The 16,750-nt window shown below is 43.1% G+C and overlaps 1 long non-coding RNA gene across 2 annotated transcripts; it reads left to right on the forward strand.

The window, feature by feature from the left end:
• Positions 1–4,113: 4,113 nt before the first annotated feature.
• Positions 4,114–14,700, forward strand: LOC110221162 (uncharacterized). Of its 2 annotated transcripts, none has more exons than XR_002328044.2 (4): positions 4,114–4,320; positions 4,552–4,673; positions 10,940–11,028; positions 14,398–14,700. It is a non-coding gene; the product is annotated as an uncharacterized LOC110221162 (long non-coding RNA). The 2 variants fall into 2 exon arrangements; XR_002328043.2 differs by lacking the exon at positions 4,114–4,320 and adding an exon at positions 4,336–4,457.
• Positions 14,701–16,750: the final 2,050 nt, after the last annotated feature.

The following is a 16,750-nucleotide window of genomic DNA, read 5'->3' on the forward strand; positions in this document are numbered from 1 at the left end:
ATTCCCTAGAATCAGGACCCACACCAAGACAGGCTGTGTGCTTCTTATCAAGAAAGGTCTTATGTACCCAGTTCACCCAGTACCAAAGAGACCAGAGAGGGGTGGTCAAACATAGGGAACATCCCTTGGTTAACTGAAGTTTATTGTCTGACTCATTCAAGAGAGGGGAGGCTTTTGTTTACCCTGGAAATTGATGGGCCTTTGGGTTTCCCAGACGACAGATCACCTCCAAGCACGTGCCACCAATATTAACGTTACTATTGCTCTGTTTGTGCTGCTTGGTAAACAAAAAACCCTAAATGAAAACCATATGCCTGTTTTATGTTGCTGAGGAAAAAATGTATGCCATCTGCTTGGGTCAGAGAGAATTCTGGTTGTCAGGGGAAATTTTGCCTGTTTAATTCTCTGTTTCTGTTTCTCCTGATCTCTCTCTCTCTCTCTCTCTCTCTCTCTCTCTCTCTCTCTCTCTCTCTCTCTCTCTCTCTCTCTCTCTCTCCCCCATCCCTCTCCTTCTCCCTTTTCCTTTCCCTCTCCCTTACCCCCTTCCTCTTCTTTCCTCCTCTATCTCTCTCCTCTCCCTTTATTTCTTTCTCTCTCTCTTTCTCTCTCTCCTCTTTCTTCTCTCTGTCCCTCCCCATATCTCTCTTTTTCTCTCCTTCTTTCCTTCTCCATCTCTCTCTGTCTCTCTCCTCTATTTTTGTCTATCTCCTCATTTTTTCCCTCTCTCCCCCAACTTCTTTCTCTCCCTCTCTTTCCCCTTTCCTCTTTCTCTCTTCCCTCCCCATCTCTCTATCTCTCTCCCTCTCCATTTTTGTCTGTCTCTGTCTCCTCATTTTCTCCCTCTCTCCCCCCACTTCTTTCTCTCCCTCTTTCTCCCTTTCCCCTCTCCTCTTTCTCTCTCCCTTCTCCCATCTCTCTCTTTCTCTCTCCTTTCTCTCCTCTTCTCTCTCTATCCTTCTCTCCCTCCCTGGTCTATTTGTCTATCTCCCCCTCTCTCTTCTTCCCTCCTTGCCTCCCAGCAGGAATGCTTGTCTAAAATACAGTGTATAGCATTTTTTCTTTCATGTGAATGATATAGTGGGCCTGTGTTCCAGTCCCACTTCTGACATACTTGACTGTGTAACCATGAGCAAATCCAATAACCTACCAGTTAAAGAGCAGAAATTACAGAGAAATGCTGATTAGCATTGGGAGAGGAAATTTATGCAAGAGAAATCAAAGGTTCAGTCCCTATCCCTATATAAAAGTGAAAATGAAAATCATGGTCAATCATTTCATCATCACTGATGAGAATTAAGTACCAGACATTCTGCTAAGTTGGGGATAGAAACACCAGAGTAACACAATTCCTCCCTTCAAAGAGCTTTATTCCAACAGGGGGAGATACCACTGCACGCATTAACTATATACAGAATAGATAGTTGCGAGCCTTGCGGTGGGGGTGGGCATCAGGAAAGGCTTCATGCAGGAGCTTTGCCCTTGAGCTGAGCTTTGAAGGGACTTGGAGATCCTAAGAAGTGGACCTGAGGATGGAGTGTATTCCAGGTGCGGCGGACAACAAGGGCAAAGGTGAGTGCAGGGACGGAGATGGAATATTTGATGGACAGCGGAGTATAGGAAGGCAGATGCCTCAAGCTAAAGGACCCTCGGGAGAAAGGCACAAGAATGGGACAGGATGAGAAGGGGAGGAGCGATGGCAATCTTCACCACTAGAGGGCGTCCTTACCTTCAAAGTGTTCCCTGCTAACCACCACCTCCACGATCCTGGCTCCTTTGCAGCTCTTCTGGCCCCGTGGCTCACCTCAGTGCACCATGACAGAATCTGAGTTGGAAGTCAGCTCAGTGGCCCACATCTCAACAGTCAGTGAGCAGGCATTTATTAAGAACTTACTGTTTTCTAGGAATCGTGCTGAGGCTGAGTTAATGCCTCTTCTCTCTGCTGATTATCTGCAAAACCCCATTTATCCATGGAATTTGAACCTATGACTTCTCACTCCAGAGTCACTTTCTCCCCCCACTCTCCGGTCTCTGATCTGTGTAGGCAGAGGGGAAGTACCCAGACAAGACAGTTCCTCGAAGTATCAGAGAAGGCTTGTAAAACACTTCCTTTACATTAAGAGAAGAGGCAGCATCATAGAGTGGATAGAATATTCCATGTGGAGTCTGGAAGACCTGGGTTTGAATCTCACCTCAAGTTCTTACTAGCTGTGTGACCCTGCAAGGTTGGCCAGTCAGTCAATAAGCATTATTTACCTTGTACTAAGGCTTCAGACACAAAGGCAAAAACATGGTCTCTGCCCTCAAGAAGCTAACATTTTAATGATGGAGACAACATGTAAACAACTATATATATATATGTATATGTGTGTGTGTATATATATATATAATATATATATATATGTGTATGTGTATATATATATGTACAGAGTAAATAGAAGATAATCTCAAAAGGGAAGGAACTAACAGCTTTGGGGACTAGGAAAGGGCTTTGGCAGAAAGTAAGATATGTTCAGTTGTGTCTGACTCTTCAGGACCCCATTTGGGAGTTTCCTTGGCAGAGATATTGGAGTAGTTTGCCATTTCCTTCTCTAACTCAATTTACAGATGAGGAAACTGAGGCAAACAGTGTTAAGTGACTTACCATGGGCCAGTGCTCCATCCACTGAGCTACCTAGCTGCCTCCACAAAAAGATAAGGGTGAGTAAAAGTGACAGGCAGTTCTGTCTGACTGCTCAGGCACCAAGCCGCCACAACTGCCGAATAAGTATATGTATGGTATTTACAAAATAAATAAATAAAATGTATTTAGTCATTTTTCAGTTGTGGCTGATTCTTGGTGACCCCATTCGGGGTTTTCTTAGCAGAGATGCTGGAGTGGTTTGCCATTTCCTTCTCTAGCCCATTTTACAGATGAGGAAACTGAGGCAAACAGGGTGAAGTGACTCACCCAGGGTCACACAACTAGGAAGTGTCCGAGAACTGATTTGAACTCGGGTCTTCCTGTCTCCAGGCCCTATCCACTGCACCAGTAGGAAGATGTGAGCCGAGTCTTACAAATGGAACTAGAAGGAAGGAAGTCTAAAAGGCAGAGGTGAGGCAGAACATTCCAAGTCTGGGGAGTATAAAGGAGCATCGTTTCTGAGGACCAGCGGGCCACCTGGTGCGTCTGGATCCGGGAGCAGGTGAAGGAGACCAGACAACTAAGAAGGAGCCAGGTTGTGAAGAGCTTCAGCCTGTTTCTTCATCTGTAAAAGGCAGATTAATAATAGCCCAAGGGTACTGTGAACATGAAATGAGATAATGATACGGCCCCTCCCCATTTCTGTAGCTACATATTTGAAGGTTTGGAAAGCGTTTTGTAGGCAGGTCTCTTTTAAGCCTCATAATAATCTAGGGAGGTAGGTCCCAACCCCAGGGACTATTAGCCTCATTTTACACATTTGCGGAAGTGACTGGCCCAGGGTCACATAGTGCCATTCTGTTCAATTTGTATTAAAATGGATCTGGAAATGACTCCAGGCTTTAGTTATTTGGTACCAGTGGAAGGCATCATTATGAAGATTTGGGGATGGGGGCATGGTTTAGAGGGTTTCCAGGGGGGGAATCCTACAGGACACACACACCGCGCGCGTGCGCGCGCACACACACACACACACACACACACACACACACACACACACACGCACACTGAGTGCTATTGCTGCTGTCCCTACAGGTGTCTTGGAGGGCATGCTCAGTGGCCTTAGGACCAGGCTCTATGCTGTGACTGGCTGGCTAGGGATCAGGGAAGGAGGATGAAGGGGGTAAGGGGAGGGAGCTGGGAGTAGGCCGGTGTCAAGTATCTTGCACCTGTCCCAGTATCGGTCACGTGGGCCTGGGTTTCACCTGCCCGACTGAGCTGGGACAATCGGGCTGCTTGTTCTGCGGCAGACAGACTGGCCCCTGGGGCTCTGGGGCCCTGGTTGCCATGGGGACAAGCCCAGGGAGGTCACTTGGGCAAATTCCTGGGGGAGGGGGTAGTTGGAGGAGGCTTCTCCCCTCCCCACTGCAACTAGAACTTGGAATGATACTGGGCACTCAGGATGGCACAGGTGGATAGGGCCAGAAGGTACAAATCCTCAGCTGGACAGCAGGGGGCACTGCTGGACAGTGGGGAGATCTCAGGGGCTGCCCAGCTCATCCAGGCTTAGGGAGGCAAACTGTGGGTTGATCTAATGCCCTCTGGGTGTCTTTTCATTTGGATTTAATAGGCAGAACAGGGAGGAAGTTGACAAGGTTGCCCTGCCTGCCGCTGGGAACCTTCTGATTCTCCTAGATGGGGTATGTTTCCTTCTTGCACTGTGGAATCAAACTGCCTGACTTGTCTCCATTCCCCATTCTTCTAACACATAGACCTCCCCTTTTCCCTTTGAAAATCCTCCAGAGCATTATCTGGGGGCACCTGGAGAGGAAAGCAGGTGATGGGCAGCAATAATACTAACTAACATTTAAATAAGCCCTGGGCTTTACAGACATTTCATTTGATTGCCACAACATCTTTCCATTTTACAGATGAGGAAACTGAGGCCCAGAGATGGTGACAGAGTGGTACATTGGAAAGGGTGCTGGATTTGGAGTCACATATCCTGGATTCAAATCCCGTCTTTGACATCTGGGCCACTCCGGGACTTTGGGTAAGTCACTAAATCACTCTTGGTTTCAGTTTCCTCATCTATAAAATAAAGAGTTTGGATTGCATGGGCTCTGAGGCCCTTTCCAACTCTAGATGTCTGATATTATAAGTCTTGGAGGTTAGTTTTTGAACTAGAGTCCTCTCCTGATTCTGAAGTCAGCTCCCTCCTTCCCTCCCTCCTGTACTCTGAAGACCTGTGTCTTTATCCACTGAGCCTTCAAACTGAGAATGATCAAATTGGCCCCCAGAAAAGTCACCAAAAATGCACCTTGCTGCCTTCTTTACAGAAGTGGGGTGGAATATTGCATGCTCTATCAGACACACCGGATATGCTGACTGGTTTCCTTTACTCCCTTCCTTCCTTCCTTTCCTTCCTTCCTTCCTTCCTTCCTTCCTTCCTTCCTTCCTTCCTTCCTTTCTGTTACTAGAACTGGCTCACTGGGTAGGGGAGGGAAGAGAGATAGATTTGGAAATGACAGTGATGTAAAAACATATGTATATTTGTATATTCATATTTATTTTTGGTCTGGACCTGTGATCTCATTGATGTAGATTGCAGTCCAGTGAGGAAAATCCTTTCCTAATGCAAATCAGTAACTATTATGTGATGAATCATCTTTAAGAGCTGCCTAGGGCATTGAGAGGCCACACAGCCAGTCTGTGTCAGAGTCTGGACTTGAACCCAGGTCTTCCTTGTCTCTGAGGCCCGCTGTTTGTCTGCTATAGCAGGCTGACTCTCCTAAGAGCTTCTAACTTCTCTGGGCCTCAGTTTCTTCCTCGGTAGAACTCCAGGGTTGGATTGATGACATGCAGGGCGCTTCTGGCTCTAAGCAATGATCCCTTCATGGCATCGCCTGCGGGTCCCCTAGTTTGGTAAGCCAGTCACATCACTGCACTACGTTCTTCTGTCCTCCACTCAGGCCTCCTCTTAGGTGGCATGGAGGCATGCAAGAGACTCTCAGTTCTCTAACACCAAGCACAAACTCTGCCACATCCCAGAAAGTGCTGGAAAGACCTTCTAGACCAGCTGGCTTAAAGGGTCACAGGACTGCTAGCTGAAAAGGACCTCCGGGGCCAGCTACTCTGACCCGCTCATTTTATGGATGAGGAAACTGAGGCCCAGAAATGTTAGTCTACTTGCCCGGGCTTACTGAATAAGTAGCAGAGTCAGGACTTGAAACCAGGTCCTCTGACTCTAAATCCCCACGTTTTTTCCCCATGGCACACCTGTCTTCCCAGACCTGGTCATGCTGAGCAGGGACTACCAGTGGCCAGGGGACGATAGATTTTTTTCTTTTCCACAACATTATTGCAGGCACGCATTGAGGCACGGAGGGATTTCAGTCTATGAACAACAGAGGAAGGAGCAGCCCTACCCACTAACACCACATGTGGAACCTTGAGGCAGGTTCAGAGGCAGGTGTGGACCTCACCCAGACCAGCTCTCCTGTCCCTCAGATCTCGTCAATAGAAACAAGAACCAGGCTTTGAAAAGCCTTCCCCAGCTTGCCCTCCAGACGTAGCCCCCTTCCCCTGAGCCCACAGCCTCCCTCCAGCTCCACTAGCTGCTCCTGTTCCTGGGCTTTGGTGTTTATATTGAAACCTTCCTCCCCCCCCCAAGCCTACCCATGTTTTCTGACTCAGTTTCTCCAAGGCAGCTGGAATTTTCCTTCTCATCATTAATACCTCACTCCTGGGCTTCTCATTATCTTTCCCCTGCTTTTATATGGACACTCTTCTCCCACCCAGTTCCCTTCTCAGTACATTTATCCCCTGGTGTATTATATCTTTTCCAAATGAACATCACCAGATCTAAATTGAATTAACTTGTTACAAAACCTTTTTTGGTGTTTAATCAACTTTGCATTAACAAAACATTACTCATCACTCTCCCTAGCCTGGACGTAAAGAAAGATTTCAGCAAATATAAAAAGTCAGAATAATAAAAATATATTTATGTGCAAATATATTATATAAAATAAAGTGGAAAATAGTTTAGATATAAATACATTATATACAAATTTTATATACAAGTGCATTGTAGAAAATTATTTATAAAATATAGTTCATCTAAATATAACATATAAATATTTTATATAAATGCTATAAATATTTTAGATATAAATGTTACATAAAAATACTATATAAAGTAGTTTATAAAATACAATTTATCTATAAATACTTATTATATTAATATATAATATAAAGTGTACAATATATTAAATATTTATATAACATGACATTTTATATAAATATGTAAATACATTTTATGTATGGCATATTATATAAAATATAATGCAGAATTTAATATATAACTATATTACATAAAATCCTATTAATATTTTGTATACAAACATGTATAGAATATTATACAATGTATGTAAAACTACAACAAATATATTATATGAAATATTTATATGGAATTATATTCTATAAGGTATATAAATTATTTACATACATATATAAAATGATATATAAATATTTTTTATGTAAAGATATTATATAAAAACAATATATACATAATATATTAAAATGATATATAAATGGTTTTATGTACATAAAAAGGCAGAAATTGACATGCCAAAGCATTGGACTACAATAAAGTCAGAAGCAAATGATATGGACACAATTCAAAGCTGGGGTGTTTCGTAATTCAGTTCCATTCTGCAGATACTATGTACTTGGTGCTGGTGATACAAAGATAAAAATGACATAGCCCCTTCCTTTCAGGAGGTTCCATCTTCTGGTGGATGCCATGTGTCCAAAGATATCTATGAGGTGAGAGTTTGTGGGAGGAGCCTGCGCTGTTCCCCTGGAGATCAGGAGAGGCTTTCCTTAGAAGGCAGCATCTGAGTTGAACCTTAAAGAAAGCCAAGGGTTCTAGGAGGTGAAGATGAGGAGGAAAGGCATTCCAGGGAACAGAAGCAAGCCATTTTGGTAGGAGTATAGAGTGTAGGAGGTGGGGGAGGGGGAGAAAGGCATGGGTATTAGACCTGTGATTTCATGTCACAGAACTTCTGGTGAGGATAGTCACTACACCAAACAAGTTGGCACATTCTCTGGAGCACCGTAGGTGTGGAAAGTTTCTCAGAGCACTGAGCAGTTCAGTGACTTGTCAAGGGTCACACAACCAGGATGTGTCAGAGGGGAGACTTGAACCTGGATCGATCTGGCTCCAAGGCTATCTCTCTATGCACTATACTATCCTGCTTTTTATGAAGAGGAGTAATAAGCAGAAGCAGGCCTAGAAAGGTGGGTTGTAGCCAGGCTGCAAAGGTCTGACATGCCAGAAGAAGGATTTCATAGTTTATCTGGGAGATAATAGGGAATCCCTGAAGGTCTTTGAGCACAGGAGTGAGGAGGTTAGATTTGTGTCTTAAGGAGATCATGTTTGTAACTAAGTTGTGGAAAACTTTGAAAAGGGGAGAAAGCAGAATCAGGGAGATGAGTGAGGAGGGCCTGAACTTGTGACGGCTCCGTGAGTAGAGAGAAACCAGACCAGAGAGGGGTCTTGGTGATAAAATCAATACCCAGCATTGACTGGTTCAGTGGAAAGAGAGCTAGAGAGTCTGGGTTTAAAAATCCCAGCTCTGCTTCATCCTGTTTATGTGAGCTTGGACTAATCACTTCGCCGGGCTTCAGTTCCCCTATCTGTAAAATAAGGTAATTGGATTAGATAGCCTCTGAGGCGTTATTTTTTTTTTCTTTTAATACTCTGAGTCTAGAATTCTTTCATCTCGTGATGAGAACTAAAGGGTGAGAAGGCAGAGTTAAAGATGACTCAGGTTATGAACCTGTGAGTAAGAAGGAGGATAGTGGTGCCCTCAATAGAAATATAGGATCAGGGGGTTGAGATGCTGATGGGGCACCTCGGAGGAGCTGTCCAACAGTCAGCGTCTAACAGTTGGCAGAGGGCTTGTGTTCAGAAAAGAGATTATGTGTGGATATGCGGAGTTGAGAGCCATGGGTGTGGAGATGGTAATTGAACCCATGAGAGCTGTGGATATGTAAAAACAATCTCTAAACAACAGCTGAGCCAGGGAGAACATCTGCACCATTCTCATCTGAGTAGTGAAAACATAACCAAAATATAAACGTCATATTTCAAAGTATTTGAGGCTTGTCTTCAGAAGAATATGTCAAAAGCTAAGCGACCATGGAGAGAAAAAGAAACAGCCTGTGAGGCCAGGTTTAGTTCAGATTGTAGAACATGAAGGAAGCAATGGCTGGCCCCAAGAAGGGGTGGGGAGGGAAAATCAAGATAAGCAGAACGAAATAAAATGGAAAAAGAAGAAAATTACACTTGAAGTCATAAAGAGAACTGAGCTGGCTTCTCTCTCTCTCTCTCTCTCTCTCTCTCTCTCTCTCTCTCTCTCTCTCTCTCTCTCTCTTTCTCTCTGTCTCTCCCCCTCCCTCTCTCCCTCCTTCCCTTCTTTCCTCTCTCCTTTCTTTCTTTTCTTTCTTCCTCCCTCCCTTCCTTCCCTCCCTCCCTCCCTTCTTTTCTCCCTCCCTCCCTTCTTTCCTCCCTCCCTCCTTCCCTTCCGTCCTTCCTTCCTTCCTTCCTTCCTTCCTTCCTTCCTTCCTTCCTCTCTGTCTTTCTTTCTATTTTGAACTTAGCTAACACCGAATAAGAAGAGCGTTTCCATTCACAAAGCAGAGTAGGAAAAAAAGACTGTCCATAACATCGTGAATCTGTATCACAGACAGCTTCCCTTTACTCTTCAGAAGCATAACAAATCCAGCACATCATCTCCAAAGCTGTCCTGCTTGTCAGTTGTTCTGTTCTCTTCTCTGCACTTTTAAAAACAGCTCAGTGACTCTCTTTCTTTACTTTTTTTTTCAAACGAGTGACTCTATCACTTCCTAACAGTGTGACCTGGGGCAAGTCCCTTCATTTCCCTGGGCCTCAGTTTTTTCATCCATAAATGGGGGTGAATTAGGTGGTCTCTCAGGTCACTTCTAGTTCTTGACCCTCGATCCTGTGATCAATCTGGAAACACCTTTATTCCTGACACTCACCTGTGAAAAAGAGCTGGCCGCTGGGAGAGTTCTGCTTGCCTCCTGGCTTTGCCACTGGACAGGTCATTTCTCCTCTCTTTTCTCCTCTGTAAAGTGAGATGTGTCATGTTTCTCATGTAGATAATAACATCAATGTTCATTTTCCCCATTCTATTTTATAATATTAACGAGTGTTTATATAACGCTTTACGATTTGCAAAGCACTTTAATACATAATCTTATTTGTGCTGTGAAGTGGGTGCTATATTTCCCCCCATTTTATAGATGAGAGAACTGAGGCTGAGAGCAGTTAAGTGACTTGCCCACTGTCAGAGATGGGATTTAAGCTCAGGTCTTCTTGATTCTTAATCCAGCATTCTATCCTCTGTGCCACCTACTTGCCTAGGCTAGGACCTACACACAGCCAAGGAAGAAAATTAGAAAAACTAAAGATTCCAAAGATGAAAATTCATCTGAGAATTCATCACGTCCAGATGTTGGCTCAGAGATGATGGTGAAATAATGTCTGGAGTAATCAGCTCCTGATGTGCAGGGCAGGGAAGCTGTCACAACTGAGGAAAAGTGAAGGGCTGACTTGTATCAGTTTTGGCAAATCAAAGTGCAATGGGCTTATTCATTCCGGAAGGAAATGAAAATGGAAAGTGGATCATATAGGAAACAAAGCCCATTTTTCAGATGTGCACACTCAACCCTTGACTCTCCGTGGGAACTGGATCCAGAAACACCATAAGTAATTGCAACTTAAGGATAATGTCAAAGTGCATTCAAGTAGCTCCACCTTTTATCTCTGAAAACCCTCTCTACCCACACTCTTGTATTTTTTATTCATGATCTTCAGTCCCTCTTTCCACTATTTGTATGTGTGCTTTTTAAAACTTGAGCTCATCTCTAGCCATAACTGTTTAACTTTCCTGCCTCTCTCAGTCTTTTCCTTCACCGGCCTCCTTTGCAATTGTATCATCAGCATCTTGTTTTTGAAACACTTCCATCTTTCTTGGGCCATTTTCTTTTCTCACAGCCACAGAATCTAAGAGGGGAGGACTTCTGAAGTTACCTGGTCCAATCCAGAAATCATCTTGTTCAGCCCTTTGTTTTACAGATGAGTAAACTGAGGCCCAGGGAGATCAAAAGATTTGCTCATAATCACACAAAAAGTTAGTGGCAGTGTCTGCAGTCAAACTCTGGTCCTTTGACTCCAGATACTTGAAAATAATTATCCTATTCTCATCTAAGTTTTCTCTCTTCCAGGCTCAATATCCTGTTAATTAACAACAACAACAACATTCTGGAAACTGTACAAATATTCTCTCGTTTGGTCTTTACAACTATCCTGGAAGGTGGGTGTTTTTATTATCCCCATTTTACAGATGAAGAAACTGAGGCAAACAGAGTTTAAGTGACTTGCCCAGGGTCACATGGCTAGCAAGTGTCTGAGGTCAGATTCAAACTCAGGAAGTTGAGTCTTTCTGACTCCAGGTCGGACGTTCTACCTACTGCATCATCTGACTGCACCATCTGTGTCTAAGAGAGTCAAACTGGCCTCTCTGGCTGCTTCCAATGCTCTTCTTTTCTCTCTCATGTTCAATTCAGCCCTGTACCACCCTGGTCCCCACCATCTCTTTCCACTTCTCTCTTCTGACTCTTCCCTCTACTTACGATATAATGAAAAGATCACTGGTTTCACAGTCAGAGGACCTGAGTTGGAATCTCGACTCCATTTGTGATAATTGTGTAACCCTAGGCAAGTGGCATTACCTCTCTGGGACTCAGTTTCCTCACCTTTAAAATGAGGGGTTTGGTCTAGATGATCTCTGAGGTCCTTTCCAACACTCAATCTGGTCTCTTCCTCTTCTATTCTTTCCCACTTCTTCTGATCACTGAACCCAGCTCTCTCCTAAAGACGTCATATCTCTTCAGCACCCTCTCCAAAGGTGGCCGCTCCTCTCACAGCTCCAGATGCATAGTGCAGGGGAAGAGTCAGGTGACTCCTTGCTTCCCATGACCACTTTCAGACCTTGGTCACCATCATCCAGTACACATCCCTCCTCCTTTAGCGTTCACTCCATCTGGGCGACATCTTTGTTGCTGGCACCTATACACTTCCAGGTCACTCTTCCCTCTCTCCAGTACATTCAGTAACTGGCTCACAGTCTTCTTCATCCCTACCACACTGGAATACCCTGCCCTCCTACTTCATCAATGTCTTTAACTCTCATGATCTGTCTCCAGCCTACCTCAACAATGATCAAGATTTCTCATACTTTAGAACCTCCTACCCCCAAATAAATTTGCCCCAGGTGTCTGAATTCCTATGTCTCCACCATCCTGTGCAGATCCTTCATGACAGAAAGCTTGTCAACCTGGTTAGACTGAAGAATGAAATTTCCATTGGGTTGAAAAAAAAACCATGCTTGTGTCTACCTGCTGGATCCCACCTGGTGCCAAGTAACTAATAGAACCAGCCTTCTTTTTAAATGCTGAGACTTGTCACTTTGCAAGAGCAGGGATCAGCTGAAACTATTTTTCACCGGATGTTTAAGGAACCATTCTGAGTATCTGTATGCCCTTGCAGGCAGTGTGGTACAGTGGAAAGAATACTGGCTTTGGCCTCCATGGCCCCAGGTCCAGACCCCCTCTCTGATGCTTGCTAGCTGTATTGTATGACTTTGGGAAAGTCATTTAACCGACCTGTGTCAGTTTCCTCATCTGGCAAAGGTGTGTGTGGGGGTTGGGTTAGATGGATTCTGAGGTCCTTTCCACCTCTGAGTATGTGGTCCCCTCCAGGCCTCAGTTTTCTCATCTGTAAAATGAAGAGTTTGGATGAGATTCCTTCTAGCCTAGAACCAATAATAGCTAGCATTTTATATGGAACTTTAAGGTTTACGAAGCCCTTTTCAAACATGCTCTTACTTTATCCTCAGAGTAACCCTGGTAGGTAGGTTCTATTAATATTCCCATTATCCAGATGAAGAAACTGAGGCTAAGAGAGATTAAGTGACTTGCCCAGGGTCACACAGTAGGCATCTGAGGTAGCATTTGAACGCAGGTCTTCCTGACGTCAGGTTTAGCACGCTGTCCACTGCACTACCTCGGTGCCTCTAAGGTCAGAATCCAGGATCCTTTTGGCATTTCTTTCTGTCTCCATATCACCCAGTGCTTTTCTTGGCATGCCTTGTTCATTTCTGCTTTGAACCTCTGCTCACACTGCTTGCCCCAATGTGGTATAATGAAGGCATTTAGGGACTTTCTGTCACCTGTTATACTGGGATGGGTTTTTCCCCTTCCTGTCTGCCTCTCTAAACCCCATCTATCCCCCAAGGCTTGCCTCAAATATGGGAAGGATTCTTTGACCACTTCAGTCCAGGTTAATTGATTCTTCCTTCATCTGAAATCTTCTAGCACTTAAAACTCATAATTTGCTCTATTTGGAATGTTTTGATATTCTTTATTTTCCCTCATTGAACTCTCCAGGGTAACAGAAAAGAGAAACCAAGCAAAAACAAATAAACACAGTGGCTACTTCTGACAACAGATGACTCATTCTGCGCCCTTAGTTGGTCACCCTTTCTGTCAAAAGGTGAAAGACACGCTTCATTTCCAGCCTGGTGAAGTCCCGGTTGGTCACTACATTTCCTGGTCACAGTTCTCAAGTTTCTCAGCGTTGTTTTCTCGACATTGCTCTGTTTATCATGTCAATTGTTGTAGCTCTGTTTGCCTCGTCCTGCATTAATTCATTCAGGTCTTTCCCAGTTTCTCTGAAACTTTTATATTCATCATTTCTTGTGATGCTATAATGTCACATTACAGCCATATACCACAAGTTGTTGAATTATTCCAGAACTGATGAGCATCCTCTATTCTCCATTCTTTGCTACCTCAAAAAAAAAAAAGATTCCTAAAAACATATTTTTTTGTTTATGGGAATTTTCCCTCTATCAATCTGTTTAGAGTGCATTGCTGAGTCAAAGGACCTATGCTGTTTAATGACTTTTCTAGGATAATTACAAATTATTTTCCATAAAATTTGTCTTTAATCCTATAATTATGTGCAGGCATCTTCCATATGCATTGCTGCCTCAGGACTGCTAGCACTCTGCCTCCTTTCACCTCTTGCCCAGGGAACAGTAATCCAATTAATATTACCATTGTTACTAGAAAAGGCGGGACAAATTTTTGCCGATGGCTCCACAGAGACTTCACAGACTTTGTGACTGCCTAGACCAAAGCTTCCTTCCCTGGCCACCATTCTCTGCTAGGTGTTGTATCTCCTATACAGAAGGTAAGCCCCTTGAGGGCAGGACTATTTCATTTTTGTCTTCGTATCCCGGTGCTTAGCAAAGAGCCTGGCAGACAGTAGGCATGCAAAAAACATTTGTCGATTGCTATGTGGTGCGTATTCTATGTTATAAATTGAATGTAAACCCTGTGAAGGCAGGACCATTTTTCACTTCTGTATCCCCACAACCTCGGACAGAATCTGACACATAGTAAGTGCTTGATACATGCATATTGATTAATTGAACTATTTGATAATTTTTTGTTGTTTTTGTTGAGTGGTGATTGTGAACTTATTGGGCAAAGATTACGTTTATCAATTTTACTGTCCGTATGGTTCCAGATTCATCACCGGGACTTTTATGCTGGTGAATCTGTGGGCAAGTGGGATCAATTATTATCTGTAAGACTGTCTTCTTATATGTCCACAGCAATAAATCAAGGTCATTGTGAGTGAACTTGGAGACTGATGAAACCTGAGAAAAAGCATTTCTAAAAGAGATATCCCAGTTTGAGAAGGAAAAAATGGATTCCCGGTTCTGAGAAGAAACCTCTTACAAAGCTTCTCAATTGCGTGGGAAAAACTGTGCTCTGGCATCTCTGGGAGAAAGCAGGAGTCAGAAGGAGGAAGAAAGTTTCCCTCCTGTGAATTTCAATGAAGTTAGTACCTGTAGACTATATAAAATATGTTACATACTTCAATAATACATAATAATACAAATATATTTTACATATATACATATACATCTTGTCAGAATTTGGTATGTTGGGCTCTTATTTTTTTTTGGAAGTGGAGAGTATTAAGGTGGGATAAGAATGAAAGACTAAATTATTGACGGAATAAAACCCCAAGGAAAGACAATGAACTTAAAAGAAATTTAAAATATGCAAGGAAATTGAAGTCATTGAAAAAAACCACAATGCTCTTGATAAACAATTCTGAGGAAAGACATAATAAAACACTAATAATATTTAATGGAAAGACCTGATGACAGGTGGATACAGAGCTATTGAAAGGAATTTTATCATCTGAGAGTGAGTACACGTATAATGGCTCACTAACTGGTGTATTGTGTCTGCCTGTCTTGGCACTTCTGTTCTCAAGGCGACTGTTAGTTCCTTGTGCTAGCAGTTAAGAGTTTAAAACCCCCCTGCTTCTTAAAAATTGGAGTAAACAAATCACTTAACCAAGATGAACACAGGTTGACAATTGGTGACAATGATCCAGTAAATACATCAAGTGGTGATTCATGCAGGGCTTACAATTAGCGTAGGTGTAGAGAGACAACTGTCCTTGGTATCAGGAAGGCCATATTCCACTGCTGATATATATTGACTGTGAGCCTTGGCCAAGTCACTGCTTCTCAGTCTCCCTGCCCCGCCCCACCTCTTCCCACCTCTAAGTCTATTAGTTACAGAGAAATTTTTGATTTGATTTGCATTGATAGAGGAAGTGTGAGACCGATCTGGTCAAAGTAATCTGAATGTGCCCCTCCCCCCAAATTAATTTCTGTATGTCTCATTTGATTCTTAACCACATTCTCCCTTTTACTGTTGTTTTCGCTTGCACATGTCACACCTTCCTAGCTAGATAATAAGCTCCCTGATCATAAAAATCATAATGTAAGCTCTTGTTGTCATGCACAACTCTGAGCAGAGGTCTCTCAAACTTGATGAGTCACTGACAAATAACTGTTGATGTTTAAATGTAAATCTATGCAAAATCCAGCTCCAAAACCCCAGCTATACGTGTGTGGCAGATGCTGAGATCTCCGGGAAAAGAGGCTCCACTGAGAGGTGAGACATGATTTAAGAGATAAGAAGTGGAGAGCATCCCTCACACGGGGATTAAGTTCATGTGAGTTAGTCATTGGAGAACATGGTGTCATGAGCCAGCTTCCTTTATTTGAATAGAACACATGACCTCAGATATGAAATGAGTTATGGGCAGTTAAAAACAGTGTGAGTCATCATAAAAATAAATAACATAGTTTAAAATTTGATTTAAAAGGTACTTAGGACATTTTTTTTAACCAAGGGATTTAACTGATCAAAATATTGCTTGGAGAGTTTTTGTCGTCAAATGTATGATAGATAGGGCCGCTACGTGGCACCACGGTGCAGAGAGCACTGGGCTTGGAGTCAGGAAGACTCATCTTCCTGAGTTCAAATCTGGCCTCAGACACTTACTAGCTGTGTGACCTTGGGCAAGTCACTTCACTCCTGCTTGCTTCAGTTTCCTCATCTGTCAAATGAGCTGGAGAAGGAAATGGCAAACCACTCCAGTATCTTTGCCAAGGAAATCCTAACTGGTGTCAGGAAGAGTCAGACATGACTGAAACAGTCAAACAACAATAACGATATGATAGATTAGATCAGTCCAGCCAGGATGCTAGAGCAATAGTCCAGGCTATCTTCTGCAATACTTATCAGATTGATAAAAATGTTTGCATCAACGATACATTGAAAATCAGATTTTGAGAAGTTAGTTGGAACTTTTGATGATGAGTAAGTTTGATATTTTTTAAAAATTAAAATGTTTTATTAAAGAACATTGAGGGAAAGTGTGGTATAATGGTTAGAAAACTGGCCTCAGAGTCAGGAAGCCTGGGTTCAGATGTGGCCACTGTCACGTACTGGTTCTGCAGACCTGGGCAGATCACTTCATCTTTCAGTGTTTTAGGCAATTCTCTAAAGCTAGCAGTTGCAGAAATTGTGCTGACCTGCACTGTTGGGTAGCATTTCTTCACTAGAAGCTCCTTATATAATACTCATTCTGAGGAA

Source organism: Phascolarctos cinereus, unplaced genomic scaffold (assembly GCF_003287225.1).
Source record: "Phascolarctos cinereus isolate Bilbo 61053 unplaced genomic scaffold, phaCin_HiC Scaffold_5;HRSCAF=322, whole genome shotgun sequence".
Lineage (NCBI taxonomy): Eukaryota > Metazoa > Chordata > Mammalia > Diprotodontia > Phascolarctidae > Phascolarctos > Phascolarctos cinereus.